The sequence below is a fragment of the Ovis canadensis genome, chromosome 10, assembly GCF_042477335.2.
Source record: "Ovis canadensis isolate MfBH-ARS-UI-01 breed Bighorn chromosome 10, ARS-UI_OviCan_v2, whole genome shotgun sequence".
NCBI classification, from domain to species: Eukaryota; Metazoa; Chordata; class Mammalia; order Artiodactyla; family Bovidae; genus Ovis; species Ovis canadensis.
The window spans coordinates 47,585,955-47,601,001 of NC_091254.1; positions in this window are offsets into that span (position 1 = coordinate 47,585,955).

The following is a 15,047-nucleotide window of genomic DNA, read 5'->3' on the forward strand; positions in this document are numbered from 1 at the left end:
GAAGAGTTCAGCTCACAAGCAGCACATGGGCGCACTACAAAAGTTCACTAGTGATTTTTTATCCCTGACAAGCTCAGCTTAAAATGGGAAATAGAATCTCGAAAAATCAAAAAGGAGGGGCGTCAGAAAGCCAACCTCCGACTAACACCCCGGCCAAATTCATGTACAATATGTACGGGGCTTGTACTTGCAAGTACCTAGTTAACTGGGGAATTTATACTAAAGGAGGCCCTAACTTATAATGGCCAAATTGGGGTTCTTTCTGTATTCCAAAATAGATATTTTTGCTTGCACAACTAGAAAAAGCCGGCCATAAGATCAAACAGACTGAATGGAAGGCTTACTTTGAGTGGTATCTAGAAGATTCTAAAAGAGGAAATAATAGAGTAACTTCTTTGCAGGAAACCAACAAAAAGTTGCTTGATATAATATCAGAACTAGGAAAAGCCACTACTGCTAACTCTGTCTGTCCCTTTGCTCTTCTATCTGAACTGCCAGACGCTTTGTCCTTCAGCTTCCTCCTGCTCCTCTTTCCCCAGCAAAGGAGGATGAAAATCAGAAGTGATTATGGCTCCCTTTTAGGAGAAACCTATCACAGGGAGAGCTGACCCATCTTCAGTGTTCACCTTCACATTCTGGACCAGCACAGAACTTAGAGCCCTAGCTAAGGAATTTCCTGATCCCAGTCAGGATCCATTGGGATTTTCTGAGGAATTTGAATTAACCATCCAGGCCTACAAACCTGGGCTTTCAGATCTATATCAACTAATACAGCTATTAGTTTCTGAAAGTAAAGCAAGGGAATGGAGAAAGTCGGATGGAAACACCCCTTAATGGATTTTGAATCCCACAGTCCACCGGCTCATACTGAATGCAAGGAATTGGCTCAGAAATTACTCAAACTTATCCCAGAGCTTTTTTCAAAGACCGAGGACTGGACAAAAATTCAACAGTGCAAGCAGAGACCAGATGAATCAATTTCAGATTATTATGAGAGATTTGAAAAAACTTTTAAACAATATTTGGGTTTGATGCCTGAATCATTCTCCAGTCCCCAAAATGATCGCATGTTTAACTCCACCTTTTTAGAAGATTTAGATGAGGATTTGGCTACTTTGGTCAAAAGACACAATCTAGGTTGGTCTGCATTGTATACCAAGGGTCTCGTTACACTGGCTGACCAACTTTTCAAAACCATTAGAAAGAAAAAGGATTATCTACCAAAATCATGAACCTTCAGCTGTGCCAGTTAAGTACTCAAAGCCAGTTGAAGGTCAACCAACCCCCATTTAGTTCTCAACTGAGAGGAAAACAAAGAGTTTGTTTATACTGTGGGAAAACAGGACATCAGAAAATGAAATGTAAGCTAAGAAACAAAAGGCTAGAGGGAGAACTGGGTTTTAGCCCAGAATTCCAAGTTAAACAGGAATAGGGCTGCTGTTCCTAGGGAACATGGGGATCTTTTCCCCTTCTCCTCTCTAATACTCTGGGAGAAGTAGAAATGATTATAAAAGGAGAAACAATTAAAGCCCTAATAGACACAGGGGCCACCTTTTCAGTTTTAAACCCTACCAAAATTAAAGGCGCTCTCCCTCAGAGTGATACCTCAGTACAGATGGTAGGGGTTTCTAATGAACCTGTTAAGCCTTCTAAATCATTACCCTTAGAGTTCTACTTAGGGAAAGTTAAGATATTCCCTTCTTCTGGTAGAAAGTGCTCCTGTTCACTTGATAGTTAGAGACCTATTAGAGGTTTACAAAGCCCATATTTCCTTTATTCCTAAGGGAGAAATGTTTCTAGATCTAAAGGACAATCAGATTTCCTTCATCATATAATGTTTGTGACTCATGATGAGGATGATGCTGAACAAGATAGGTTGCTAGCCTTAGTACCTAAAGAATTATGGGCACTTGATTCTACTGACAACGGATGAATACATTCTGTACCCCCTATCAAAATTACTACAGATAAAGATAAGCCTCTGCCCAATATTTGCCAGTATCCATTAAGGCAGGAGCCCATAGAAGGAGTAAAACCTTTAATATCAGCTTACATCAAGAAAGGGCTTTGCACAAGCCTTTGTAACACTCCCATTTTGCCAGTTAGAAAACCAAATGGCAAGGGTTGGAGATTTGTACAGGATCTGACATCTATCAATGCTATTATTATCCCTTGACATTCTGTAGTGCCAGACCCCCATACTTTAGTGCTGTGCATTCCTAAAGGCAGTAATTTCTGTGATCTCTGCAGTGCAGTTTTTAGTATCCCTACTTGGAATGAATGGCAATATACGTGGACTGTAATGCCACAAGGATATACTGAAAGCCTCACTTCTCCCAGATATTGAAAGCTGATCTAGATGATCTGGACGTCCCTCATAAATCCGTGTTGATACAATATGTAGATGTTTTGCTGCTGTGTTCAAAGTGTTTGACAAACAGCCAGCAAGACACCTTGTATTTACTCCAGAAACTAACCTTAAAGGGACATAAAGTGTCGAAAGAAAACCTGCAGTTCTGTAAGGCTGGTGTAAAATATTTAGGACATAGGGTGGTGACCCAAGGACAAAAGAGCAGATAAAACCAAGGAGGGTCTTGAAATGCAGGAACAGAAAAACCAGACGCTTATTGTCCTTCCCCCGCCCCGCCATGTTGTAACTATTAATGGAACAGTATAACCTGTCTCCCCTCCTACCCCATAGGGAGAAGGTATTTGCCCTACTCTTCCCCTACCTAGTATACCTGCCTCATCCAATCAGCAAATGACCCGCTAGACCCCTGTCCCATTCCTTGCACCCTGGGTTAAAAGTGGACTAAGGACCCCTGTTAAACATTGATTCTCCTTTGGGCTGGCCCGCTGTTCTAACAGCGTCTTCCACTCTAATAAACTATTTCCCTCTCATTCTGTCTCGTCTGGAAATTCTTTTCCAACCCGCGCCTGGACCATGACACATAGGATCTCTAAGGAAGGGCTTCTGATTGATCTGGATAGAGTGAAGGGCATTCTGGCCTTCCCTGCCCCAAAGACAAAAAAGACAACTGAGGGGATTTTTAGGACTGGCAGGCTACTGTAGAAACTGGATTCCAAATTTTTCCTTAATTGCTCAACCATTATAACCTACTCAAACAGGACCAACCTGAACCACTTTGCTGGAATGCAGAACATTCTGAGGTCACGGAGACCTTAACTTCTGGCCAAGGCCCCAGCCCTGGGGCATCCAAATTATGATCTACCCTTCTTCCTCTTGGTTCATGAAAATAAGGAAACTGCACCGGGAGTACTAACTCAACAACGTGGTGGTTCCTACCGGCCCATAGGGTGTTACAGCCAACAGCTAGATTCAGTAGCCAGAGGCCTCCCCGCCTGCCTCTGGGGTATGCTATGTCAGATCACAGAAGGGACAGTCCTGAGTCACCTCACTATCTTTGCTCCTCATTCTGCGCAAGCCTTACTAAATTCTCATCACACACATTGCTCAACAAGTAGACTAACTTCCCACGGGATTGTCTTGCTCTCGCCAAATATAACTATTCACAGGAGCTTAACCCAGCTACCTTGCTGCTGGAGGAATCAGGTATCGAAGATGAAAAACATGATTGTATTGTTTTTAACTGACAATCTTTTATCCCCCAGGATTGACCTCCAAGAAAGCCCTATGGATAATCCTGATTTTATATTATTCACCGATGGGTCATATTTGCTAGGACCTCATGGGAAATACAAGCTGGTTATGCTGTTGTTTCTCCAGTATCAGTCCCTGAGAATGGTCCCTTACCTGATGCCTCTTCTGCCCAAGAGGCCAAATTAATAGCATTAACCAGAGCCTGCCAAGTGGCAAAACAGAAATCTGCTCATATTTACTCCAACAGCCGCTACACATTTGGGGTGGCACATGATTTTGGCATGCTTTGGAAACAAAGAGGATTTTTAACATCTGCAGGGCAACCTATTAAAAATGGGGACAAGTTTCAGAATTATTGGATGCAATTCTGCTACCAAGCACATTAGCTATCATTAAGGTATCAGGTCATTTAAAGTCTGCCACTGCAGAAGCTAAAGGGAACTCTTTAACAGATCACACCACCAAAACATCAGCTCTGCAAAATGATAACAATTAACAGCTTATTTCCCTTTTCAGCCTCCTAGTAATCTTACTAACACCCTGTTAAATTTTCAGGAAACAGCTCCAAATGGAGGAAAAGATACTTAGAAACTAAAGGAAGAAAGTTTGACTCCAGTAAAGGGCTGTGCTCACTGGGTAAAGAATCTGCCTGCAGTGCATGAGACCTGGGTTCAATCCCTGGGTCGGGAAGATCCCCTGGAGAAGGAAATGGCAACCCACTCCAGTATCATTGCCTGGAAAATCTCATGGACAGAGGAGCCTGGTGAGCTGCAGTCCATGGGGTCGCAAAGAGTCAGGCACGACTGAGCGACTAACACTTAACACTGAAGGGCTGTGGATAGGCCCAAATGGAAAGCCTATCCTTCCGTTTGGAGCTCAATACCCCACTTTACAATATATTCATGAGTTGGCTCACTGGAACCCAGATAAGATGGCACTGTGGGGTAAACAATATTATTGGAAGCCATCTACCACTATAGCTCAGAAAGTTTATTCTAGGTGCACTATATGTCCAAAATACAACTCAGGAAAGCCATTACATAGTTCTCGGGGAAACTTTCCATTACCAGCCGGCCCTTTGGAAAGTTGGCAGGTTGATTTTATCCAGATGCCTCCCTCTCAAGGTCACCAGTACGTACTAGTCATGGTTTGCATGGTTTCAGATTGGATTGAGGCATTCCTATGCAGATGGGCCACCGCGCAGTTGGTAGGCAAATTAATCTCAGAAAGAGTGACTCCCATTTGGGGAGTCCCTGCAGAAATACATAGTGATAGGAGAACCCATTTCACCGGACAAACTGTTATGGAAATTTGCAAAATCTGGCCAATTATGCAGCATTTCCGTTGTGCTTACCATCCCCAGTCCTCTGGGTTGGTGGAAAGTACAAATGGAACAGTTAAAATTCAGTTGGCTAAAATTGGAGATGCTTATTCCCTACCCTGGCCAAAGGCTCTTCTGTTGGTTCTCCTCAGCCTAAGGTCTACTCCCTTTGGGAAGCATCATTTGTCTCTCTTTGAAATTGCCACCGGGAGACCAACGAGACTAGATGCAGGATTGTATGAACCTATAATATTAAAAGGGGATATGTTACATTATCATAAAGGCTTAGTCAAATTCCTAAAGGAACATTCTAAACTTGTTTCTGAAGCTCCTTATAGTAATCTATCTTTGGATGAAAATAAAGTATTGCATGATCTGCAACCAGCAGATCATGTGTCTTGGAAAAGACATTATATAAAGGACTCACTGAAACCCAGATGGAAAGGCCCTCATCAGGTACTCTTAACTAACTCATGTGCAAAAAAATTCAAGGGAATTGACTCTTGCTTTCATTTTTCCCACTTAAAAGGGGCTCCTGCTCCAGACTGGACTATAGAAAGGGCTACTGATTTCAAACTCACTTTAAAACAATGCTTGAATAGAGGAGGAGCTACACTCACTCCAGGATGAGAAGACGACAACATCAGAGGTAGACAGCTTGCCCAAGATGCTGGACCTGACCCATATGATCATTTATAATGTTTTCCTGACTTCTTGGACCTTTGCATATGAATCAAATGTTTTTGTGGCATGGGCACAATTGTATGCTAATTTTAAAAATCAGTCCAATTGTTGGTTTGTGGCCAGTTAACCTGCATTGTTCAACATTCAGAAAACTAAAATCATGGTATCTGGTCCCATCACTTCACGGGAAATAGATGGGGAAACAGCGGAAACAGCGTCAGACTTTATTTTTTTGGGCTCCAAAATCACTGCAGATGGTGATTGCAGCCATGAAATTAAAAGGCGTTTACTCCTTGGAAGGAAAGTTATGACCAACCTAGATGGCATATTCAAAAGCAGAGACATTACTTTGCCAACAAAGGTCTGTCTAGTCAAGGCTATGGTTTTTCCAGTAGCCATGTATGGATGTGAGAGTTGGACTGTGAAGAAAGCTGAGCACTGAAGAATTGATGCTTTTGAACTGTGGTGTTGGAGAAGACTCTTGAGAATCCCTTGGACTGCAAGGAGATCCAACCAGTCCATTCTAAAGGAGATCAGTCCTGGGTGTTCTTTGGAAGGAATGATGCTGAAACTCTAATACTTTGGCCACCTCATGTGAAGAGTTGACTCATTGGAAAAGACTCTGATGCTGGGAGGGATTGGGGGCAGGAGGAGAAGGGGACGACAGAGGATGAGATGGCTGAATGGCATCACTGACTCAATGGACGTGAGTTTGAGTGAACTCCGGGAGTTGGTGATGGACAGGCCTGGAGTGCTGTGATTCATGGGGTTGCAAAGAGTTGGACACGACTGAGCGACTGAACTGAACTGAACTGAACCTGCATCTGGTACTTCTGGGTTGCCTTGGTCTCCCCTTCAAGGCTCTGATTGGATAGCTCTTAGGAAATTTATTTTAAAAGAAAGAGAGTTCAACTCTGTTTTGTCTACTCCTGATGTTACTAGATGGGATCCTCTCAATTGGCCAATTAATAATTCCTGCTCTGACCCTGGCCATAAATTTAAGTTTTCTGTTACGATTACTCAAGCTTCTTCAGAGCAATGAACTAAATCACAATCAAAAACTGTAACCTCTTGTCTATTAAAAGAAAACTTCCACAATTATGGGATGGATCCATGTTGTTAATACAAGGCTATGGTCATTTAAGTTTAAAAGCTCCCCTATGTTGGGGACAGTTAAACCCTACTAAGGATGATCAACCTAGTAATATCAGGAAACTAGGCTGGTTGCCTTATGAACAATGCTTACATATTATTACCCTTAGAGTGAGTGACTGGTATGGAACTGACTGGGTCAGACGACCAGAGATTTGCTGGATTGCACCTAATGTATGGATTTGTGGTACTACCTTATGGCCTTGGCTTCCATCAGGATGGATAGGAAAGTGTACCCTGGGATTCTCACAGATGCAAGGTCTTATACATAACAAATCAGAGGTAACTCTAGCCAATCTACCATTGATGTGAGCCTGATGGGTCAAACGGTCTGTATTCCCCTGGTATGATCATTTAGCAGCTATTCTTGTGCCTCCAGTAGGATTAGAGGATGTAAGTGCCCATATTGAAGCCTTAACAGCTTTCACTCAACAAGTTTTAAATGATAGTAACCAGGCTATTAGCCTGTTGGCCTCTGAGGTCTCTATAATGAGAAAGGACGTGCTATAAAACCGCATGGCCCTTGACATCCTTGCAGCATCTCAGGGAGGCACCTGTGCCATAATTCAAACTGAATGTTGTGTTTTTACACCTGGTGAACCCTCTAATATAACACGTTTGATGAGCCATATGAAAAATCAGGTCTCTGCCTTAGGTGACCCACTCCCTAGTCTTGATAATCTTTTAAAATACTGGTTTGGTGTGAGATGCTCATGGCTAAAATATTTACTTATAATTCCACTAATGTTATTAACTATGCTATTGTATTTTGCCTGTTTTGCAAGATTATTGTTTCTTGTATTACCAAGTGCATGACCGAGCTTCCAACCAGATTAATGATGACTAGACTTGAAGCAGTTGATCAAATGTATAGCTCCATTTGTGATCAATGATTGTAGCCTAGGAAGCAGCACCTCAGATAGCTCTGGAGACTGCTCCAAAGAGGTAGTAGGGGAAGGTCAATATATAGGATTTGGGAAAAGGGGGGAGCTCAATACCATTAAGCAGTCCTAGATATGGGAAGACGCAACGATAGGGAATACTTTCCTGGACCATAACTAGAAGGCAGGTGTCCAGAGAACTTTAACTGTGAAGACCTAGCCCAGTAATAGCACATCGAGTGGCTTATCAGCTAAAACCTTCTTCAGAACTGGAAACAAGCCTCCCCAGCAACGTGGGACAAAATGGTCATGAAATGCCCCTCACAGTATGGTTGGATTTATGATCACAAGGGGGCCGTGTCAACTACAAATTGGCATGTGCCAAGATCGTTGCTGATGACTATACAAGGGCATTCGCCATCCGCCTCTGCGGAGACGAAACCCTGCACTGTTGCGGCTTTTGACCTTCAACACCTCCTGAGGGAGCTCAGGGTGGAGTAAGGCACTCTGTGCTCCAGGCAATCCAGTCAGACAGGTCTTTAGATTGATGTCTTAGGAACAGACTTTAGGATCTCAATCCTTGCATCTCCTCATATCTAGAAAACAATAAATCCCTTCATGGTGAGATCAGATCCCTGAGAAGGGCAGAAAACTTTTTATAAAAGGAATGCTTAATGGTACTGAACTCCTCCCTTCACCAAAATCCTATATATTGACCTTCCCCTACTACCTCTTTGGAGCAGTCTCCAGAGCTATCTGAGGTGCTGCTTCCTGGGCTGCAGTCCTCATTTTGCCCCCAAATAAAACTTAACTCACAACTCTCAAGTTGTACATCTTTTTAGTCGACAGCTGGGAGAAATATCAATAACCTCAGATATGTAAATGACACCACCCTTATGGCAGAAAGCAAAGAAGAACTAAAGATCCTCTTGAAAGCAAAGAGGAGAGTGAAAAAGTTGGCTTAAAACTCAGCATTCAGAAAACTAAGATCATGGCGTCTGGTCCCCTCACTTCATGGCAGATAGATGGGGAAACAATGGAAACAGTGAGAGACTTTATTTTGAGGGGGCTCCAACATCACTGCAGATGGTGACTGCAGCCATGAAATTAACAGACACTTGTTCCTTGGAAGAAAAGTTACGATCAACCTAGACAGCATATTAAAAATCAGATTACTTTGCCCATAAAGGTCCATCTAGTCAAAGCTATGGTTTTTCCAGTAGTCATGCATGGATGTGAGAGTTGGACAATAAAGAAAGCTGAATGCTGAAGAAATGATGCTTTTGAATTGTGGTGTTGGAGAAGACTTGAGAGTCCTTTGGGCTACAAGGGGATCCAGCCAGTCCATCCTAAAGGGAATCAGTCCTGAATATTTACTGGAAGGACTGATACTGAAGCTGAAACTCCAATACTTTGGCCACCTGATGTGAAGAACTGACTCCTTGGAAAAGACTCTGATGCTGGGAAAGACTGAAGGCAGGAGGAGAAGGGGACGACAGAGGATGAGATGGTTGGTTGGATGGCATCACCGACTTGATGGACATGAGTTTGAGTAGGCTCCAGAAGTTGGTGATGGACAGGGAAGCCTGGCGTTTGGCAGTCTGTGGGGTTGCAAAGAGTTGGACGTGACTGAGCAACTGAACTGAACTGACATTATTGATTATAACAATTGGTGTGTTCAATTTAACTGTCTTGAAAGTGTGTTACTTGCTCAGTTGTGTGGACTCTTTGAGACCCCATGAACTGCAGCCTGCCAGACTGTGCACAGAATTTCCTATTCAAGAATAACTGTCTTATGGACAACTTTTAGCCAGAAGATGGTGCTCGAGAGCCAAGATAGGAAATCTTGGCACGTTTACGGCTTTTATTCTTTCCCACTGAAGTCATACTCTTCGATTTAGCCCTTGAGCCCAAAGTCCAGCAGCCAGATACATGTGAAGTTAGCCAAGCTAACTTCAGGAATGGGTCCTCCGATGATGTGTTTTAACAAGCATACGATTGAGAGTTAACAATTCGTTGACAATAAGGAAATGGATAAATCAATCACCAGCATGAGAAAATGGGACTTGGGTCTGTTCTAACAAGCAGCGTACAATTGGTGATGTTAGTGCTACGGTCTACGTGTCTGTATAGTAGATCACCCCAGATCCGAAGGAGCGGGGTTAATCCATTCTGTGACTCACTGTTTGGCCATGAGACAGATTGCCTGACCACGGTAAAAGGGGTACAGAGCAGTGCTGTATGCCATTCTTATTCATGCAACTCTTTCTCCAAGTTTGGAGTTATTTGCAAGTAAAAACAAAAACCAAGTTTCCTAGTTTACGGAGTCAGTCAGACATGACATGATTTTATCATTTGGATAACCATAGCGCGGACACTGCCCTTAGCTTACTTTGTAGGAAAAGACACTCAAATACTGGAGCTGGTGGGAACCTACAGCCAACTGTGAAATGATATGTCATGAGCATTAATCAAGGGAATTTGAAGATTTGATACATGTCAGTGATCTGAATCTCAAGTGTTCACAATCTGAGGAATCGTAGAGTCTCCAGTAACCAGAGACGTGGCAGTGTGTCTGAATTCTTCCAGAGAGGCACGGGGAAAGGTGAGGAGCTAGGTTTTTGCTTTATCTGTTTTTTAAAAAGAATCTTCCAGCTTAGTGAGCTGCTCACTCTTCATCCATAATTCAGCCAGGATAATCCCCGCCTGTGCTAGAACATCTCCTCCTCACACCCAAACCCACAAGTGGCTGTGCCTTCGGGCCGGGGAGGTTGAGATCTATTCCAAGTAAAGTAAAGCAAACCAGCCCCAATCTTCAGCTTTACCTCCAGGACGACCAGAACAGGACCCACCATGATGAAGAAAACAGCAGCAAGCACTGTGCTGGGAGGCAGTTCCTCATATTTTTATTACTTGGAGTCTGTCTTAATCTTTCTCTTCCTATCAGGCAACATATGGATTATATTTTCTCAAAAGTCAGACTGAGTTTGGCAGCCCCATGCAGATTCTGGAAATGTATGAATGAGTTCAGAAGGAAGCGGGCTTTTCTTTTTCCTTTTGTTTGCTTGTGTTTTTTGTTTTGTTTTGTTTTGTTTCTGAGCACCTAGTGTTCATTCTTCACCAAGAGGAGATTGGATGTGCAAGTACGTCTGAAACAGAGCTGCGGACGCTGGGAGTTCTCCTCTCCTGTGGCTTCAGCACTCAGTGTCAGGAGCACCGCGCTCACTTGGCAGGACTTCTCCACGTGGAGTGAGAGACACAGGTTTTACTGCACTCTATAAATACGCCGCTTATTGGCTCCAACACATTTATGTTCCCCTTCACTCAGTGCTCACTTAAACTGTCCAGTTTGCTTGACCTGGTCTATAAATGTAAATTGCCTACATCTGAAACCCACTCTGGTTGCCTGCTGAATGCACAGGAACCAGAGTCGCATCACTTCTGCAGACAGACAGAGGCCAGGTCTGAAGGCAGCCCTTGAGCAGGGGGTCCCCTTCCTACTGTCACTTCCCCCCACCCTCAAAAGTGTTAAATATGCATATTATTCCAAAACTTTAATTAAACTTTTACAGGGCTGGAATACCAGGTACATTTATGGAGGCCACATTTTCTTCTAAAATGTTTTCTTTGATGAAGGATGTCAGGAAACTTGACTGATGTCAGAGGAGCAAAGATGAACCGCGTTTGTTTTCTTTATTGTGAGCCTGACACTACGCGTTGCATAGTAAGAGTCAAGAAATACTAGCAAGAAAAAAAAAAAAAGAAATACTAGCAAGGAGTCTTGAGAGTTTAACCACAGCTATTCTTTTTAAATTTTATTTTTTTACTTTACTGTATTGGTTTTGCCATACATTGACATGAATCCACCACGGGTGTACATGCGTTCCCAAACATGAACCCCCCCTCCCACCTCCCTCACATATCATCTCTCTGGGTCATCCCAGTGCACCAGCCCCAAGCATCCTGTATCCTGTATCGAACCTAGACTGGCAATTCGTTTCTTACATGATAGTATACATGTTTCAATGCCGTTCTCCCAAATCATCCCACCCTCTCCCTCTCCCACAGAGTCCAAAAGTCTGTTCTTAACATCTGTGTCTGTTTTGCTGTCTTGCATACAGGGTCATCATTACCATCTTTCTAAATTCCATATACATGTGTTAGTATACTGTATTGGTGTTTTTCTTTCTGGCTTACTTCACTCTGTATAATCGGCTCCAGTTTCATCCACCTCATTAGAACTGATTCAGATGTATTCTTTTTGATGGCTGAGTAATACTCCATTGTGTATATGTACCACAGCTTTCTTATCCATTCATCTGCTGATGGACGTCTAGGATGCTTCCATGTCCTGGCTATTATAAACAGTGCTGCGATGAACATTGGGGTACACGTGTCTCTTTCAGTTCTGGTTTCCTCGGTGTGTATGCCCAGCAGTGGGATTGCTGGGTCATAAGGCAGTTCTATTTGTAGTTTTTTAAGGAATCTCCACACTGTTCTCCATAGTGGCTGTACCGGAACAGCTATTCTAAGATATCCTTCCCTCTTCCGAGGCTGGAGTTTGTGTGCTCGGTCACTTCAGTCGTGTCTGACTCTTTGCAACCCCATGGACTGTAGCCTGCCAGGCTCCTCCATCCATGGAATTTTCCCAGCAAGAATACTGAAGTGGGCAGCCATTTCCTCCTCCAGGGGATCTTCCCAACCCAGGGATGGAAGCTGCGTCTCCAGCATTGTAGGCAGAGTCTTCACTGAGCCATCAGGGAAGCACAAGCTCTTAAGGACGGTGGGGGCTAGGCAATTCCACCCCCTATTTTCATCCTCCGTGTTCCTGTTCGGCATCTACACTGGTTAGACAGTGCACTGTAAGTACCACTCTCTGTGATTTGATTCCTGCTTTCTCTGTACTGGAGACTAAAGCCCACATCGTTAAAGGGTGTTCTGAAGCAAATCCGTAATCTTTTTTCCCTCTGTCACAGTAGCTCATCACCTGAAGTCTTCCTATATACTCCAGCTTTCCACTTTTTAAATATTTTCTTCTGGACTTATCTCTAAAGTCAATCAACCTACTTCCAGAAATAGAATTAAAAATAGAACTAAAAATATGTACACCTTATAAAATCAAACTGCTGTGCCCCAAAAAGGTGATCAAAATTAAGAATGCCAGTGGTTTGTCGTCTGCTAAGACATCTCATTTGTGTCACCTTAGTAACTGGTTCATTGACCATAAAGACTGCGAAAGGAATGCTAATGATACTTGTGTTAAAATTAATTGGATGACATTCTGTGTAGGCTGGAAATTCCTTTTTAACTTCTTTGGAAATTTTAGAGAAGTGGATGAAGAAACGTTTTTAAAATGCTTTCTTAGTAAACTTATTAGGAGAGACACTGTAATGATAATCAAAGAATTCAGCACAATGCCCAGCACATACCAGATGTACAATGGTCAGTGGTCCTTATTAGCTGACGGAGCTTCAGTCTTTGAGCTATTCAAGCATATGTTCGAATGCAAAAACATTAAAAAAAAAAAACCCAACCCTTTCTTCTAATTAGGTAATGAAGTCTAGCCAGTTGGAAACTGTCCAGAGAACAGTTACATTATCTGAGAACTTACAATACCAAGCAAGCAGCACCCTGAATGCTGCAGAGCTGCAGAATGGTCTGAAATACTTGAGTCTGAAGTATAAATGGGCCCCTAACTTAGATTCATGGGACACAGACTTATCCAACCTTTCTCCGCTCATCTGAATACTACACAGTACAGAACATTCCTCCTATATTCTTTTAGTGAAGATATTTTGAGGAAACACAAATGTGGGGTGTTATCCAAGGTCTTTTAAACAAATGTGAAGTTTAATTTAGTTGCTTCCTGAGAGGCTGACTTCTTGCAAAAGCCAAGAAAATCTCATACTAATCCAAAAGGTACCCCCCAAAATGTTGACACTGTAACACGGGGGAGGGCTCAGTTTGGAAAAGTTAAAGTGTTTGGACAGGGGTAATTACGAGGGCTGTGAGGCTGCACTGTAAATTCCATCATCCCGTTTCTGCTCAAATAAGCAGCACAATGGTTCTTTTATCTTTTTATGTTTTTACCAGGAGACTAGTAAGGCAGCTTTGATGAAGGAAATTCCCATTTATGTCAAATCTAAACACCCAGGATGAATGGGATTTTTTCCGCCTATGACCCGGGCATATAAAAACAATGATCTTAAGAGTGAGAAATCCCAAGGAACCAATGGTCTCAATGTGACCTCTGAATTATTAAGTTAAAAATATAAAATCTGAATTCTGTGTAAAATGACATCCTTTCATACAACATAGCATTAGACATGACTCCAGGTTGTCTTGCTCTGCAGGGGCCAGCCCTGCCCCACCTGGAAAGTCCTCTCCATTGGGGGAATCCTTGGGTGACTGAGCTTCTCAGACTCACCTTTGTGGTACCCACTGAAGCTGGTAGCCTGCTGGGCCAGCCCTGGGTCTCAGTGGTCCCCAGCGCCCAGGCTTCTGCTTGGGGAAGGCCTGGTGATGTCCCCCTCGCCACAGCACTGCAAATGATGGAGGCTTCTGGCACTGGTTCTGTGGATGGCAAACTTTTCCGTTTCCCCTGGTGACAGCCCGGAAACAGCTTGTTTCTTTTCTCAGCTTCCTTCACTGCAAAGCCATTCTCACCTTCAGCCTCGGAAGGATGCTGTCAGGCGGGGCCCTGGGAGGCTCCGAGCAGGGGTTCCCTCCCTCTGAGCCTGCCTTCCGAGGCTTTCATCCCCAGTGTTCTCTGTCCTCTTAGAGTCACACTGAGGGGATAGGGCTCCAGCCTGTGCATTTGGTGGTGGTGTGGGGGTGGGGGAGGGGCATAACTGAAGTCCATAATGGAGAACTTGCAGCATTCATTTTAGAGGGTAGGAATTACATTCAGAAGCGTCTGACCGTGTCTGCCTTCCTTGGTTTACCATCGTCTTTTCAAAGTTCATCTGTTCTGTAGCAGGTGTCAATACTTCATTCCTTTTTATGGCCAAATGATATTCCAGTTGTATGGACTGACCACCTTTTGTTCATCTGATTGTCAGTGGCTGGATACTGAGTTCTTTCTACCTTTTGACAATGATAATTAGTACTGTTATGTGTACAATTTTTTGTATGGACACAAGTTTCCTTCTCTTTTGGGTCTGTGTACCTAGGAGTGGAATTGCGGGGTTGTAGAGCAATTCTGTAACTTGAGGAACCGTCAAGTTGTTCCGCACAGTGGTTCGTATTCCCAGTTAGCAAAGTGCAAGGTTTCCAGTTTCTCTCCAGCGCTTGTTATTTTCTGTTTATTATTATCTTGAGTATTACTACTATTGCCATTCTACTAGGTGCAAAGCATTATTGTGATAGTGCCTGGTCTTCCTCTTGA